We start from the raw sequence: 2500 nt of genomic DNA on the forward strand, positions 1-2500 counted from the left end.
CCTCGCTCGGCCCCCGGGCCGGGCCGGGGCTTCGCCCACGGTGCCTCCGGCCCCCACCACCTCCGCGGGCCGCGTTCCAGCGCTATTCACCCCGGCCAAGAGGCCTCTTTCCCGGGCAAAGCTCCGCGGCCGAGCCGGCCCTGGCTTACCCCTGGTACCTCCAGCCCGACCCCTGGTACCTCCCGGCCCTCCCCTGGTACCCCCCGGCTTACCCCTGGTACCTCCCGGCCCACCCCTGGTACCTCCCGGCCCACCCCTGGTACCCCCGCCCATTGAAATGAATGGGGGAATTTTTTTATTTTCCCAATTCGACCAAGAGGCCTCTTCCCCGGCCTCGCTCGGCCCCCGGGCCGGGCCGGGGCTTCGCCCACGGTACCTCCGGCCCTTGGTACCTCCCGGCCGACCCCTGGTACCCCCGCCCATTGAAATGAATGGGGGAATTTTTTTATTTTCCCAATTCGACCAAGAGGCCTCCTCCCCGGCCACGCTCGGCCTCCGGGCCGGGCCGGGGCTTCGCCCACGGCCCCTCCGGCCCCCACCACCTCCGCGGGCCGTGTTCCAGCGCTATTCACCCCGGCCAAGAGCCCTCTTTCCCGGGCAAAGCTCCGCGGCCGAGCCGGCCCTGGCTTACCCCTGGTACCTCCAGGCCGACCCCTGGTACCTCCAGGCCGACCCCTGGTACCCCCCGGCTTACCCCTGGTACCTCCCGGCCCACCCCTGGTACCTCCCGGCCCACCCCTGGTACCCCCGCCCATTGAAATGAATGGGGGAATTTTTTTATTTTCCCAATTCGACCAAGAGGCCTCTTCCCCGGCCTCGCTCGGCCCCCGGGCCGGGCCGGGGCTTCGCCCACGGTGCCTCCGGCCCCCACCACCTCCGCGGGCCGCGTTCCAGCGCTATTCACCCCGGCCAAGAGGCCTCTTTCCCGGGCAAAGCTCCGCGGCCGAGCCGGCCCTGGCTTACCCCTGGTACCTCCAGCCCGACCCCTGGTACCTCCAGCCTTACCCCTGGTACCCCCCGGCCGACCCCTGGTACCCCCCGGCCGACCCCTGGTACCTCCAGGCCCACCCCTGGTACCGCCAGGCTTACCCTTGGTACCGCCGCCCATTGAAATGAATGGGGGAATTATTTTATTTTCCCAATCCGACCAAGAGACCTCTTCCCCGGCCACGCTCGGCCGCCGTACCCCCAGCCTTACCCCTGGTACCCCCCGGCCTACCCCTGGTACCGCCAGGCTTACCCCTGGTACCTCCAACGGTCTTTTGCCTACTACACCGCCGTCTGGCGGACACAAACGGTATGGCAGACCACCTCAGCCATTGAAATGAATGGGGGGATTTTTTTTTTATTTTCCCAATCCGCCCAAGACGCCCCCCCGCCGGCCACGCACGGCCACCTCGCCGGCGCTCTCCTCCGGTGCTCAAGATGACTTCCGCGGGCCGCGTTCCAACACATGTAATCCGACCAAGACGCCTCCCCGCCGGCCACGCACGGCCACCTCGCCGGCCCCTCTCCTCCGGTGCTCAAGATGACTTCCGCGGGCCGCGGTCCAACACATGTAATCCGACCAAGACGCCTCCCCGCCGGCCACGCTCGGCCACCTCACCGGCCCCTCTCCTCCGGTGCTCAAGATGACTTCCGCGGGCCGCGGTCCAACACATGTAATCCGACCAAGACGCCTCCCCGCCGGCCACGCTCGGCCACCTCACCGGCCCCTCTCCTCCGGTGCTCAAGATGACTTCCGCGGGCCGCGGTCCAACACTTTTAATCCGACCAAGACGCCCCCCCGCCGGCCACGCACGGCCACCTCACCGGCCCCTCTCCTCCGGTGCTCAAGATGACTTCCGCGGGCCGCGGTCCAACACTTTTAATCCGACCAAGACGCCCCCCCGCCGGCCACGCTCGGCCACCTCACCGGCCCCTCTCCTCCGGTGCTCAAGATGACTTCCGCGGGCCGCGGTCCAACACTTTTAATCCGACCAAGACGCCCCCCCGCCGGCCACGCACGGCCACCTCGCCGGCCCCTCTCCTCCGGTGCTCAAGATGACTTCCGCGGGCCGCGTTCCAACACATGTAATCCGACCAAGACGCCTCCCCGCCGGCCACGCTCGGCCACCTCACCGGCCCCTCTCCTCCGGTGCTCAAGATGACTTCCGCGGGCCGCGGTCCAACACTTTTAATCCGACCAAGACGCCCCCCCGCCGGCCACGCACGGCCACCTCGCCGGCCCCTCTCCTCCGGTGCTCAAGATGACTTCCGCGGGCCGCGTTCCAACACATGTAATCCGACCAACACGCCTCCCCGCCGGCCACGCTCGGCGCCGCCGCCGGCCATCTCCTCCAGACGTTCCAACCCCTGGTACCTCCCCGCGCGGGGAGGTAAAGGGGAAAAGGGAAAAGGGGAAAAGGGGAAGGGGAACCGGCCGACAAAAGGTTGGGTCGAGGCACCGCCGTGCCTCTCCTCCGGTGCTCAAGATGACTTCCGCGGGCCGCTTGCCAAC

The sequence above is a fragment of the Hippocampus zosterae genome, unplaced genomic scaffold (assembly GCF_025434085.1).
Source record: "Hippocampus zosterae strain Florida unplaced genomic scaffold, ASM2543408v3 HiC_scaffold_62, whole genome shotgun sequence".
In the NCBI taxonomy this organism is placed as follows: domain Eukaryota; kingdom Metazoa; phylum Chordata; class Actinopteri; order Syngnathiformes; family Syngnathidae; genus Hippocampus; species Hippocampus zosterae.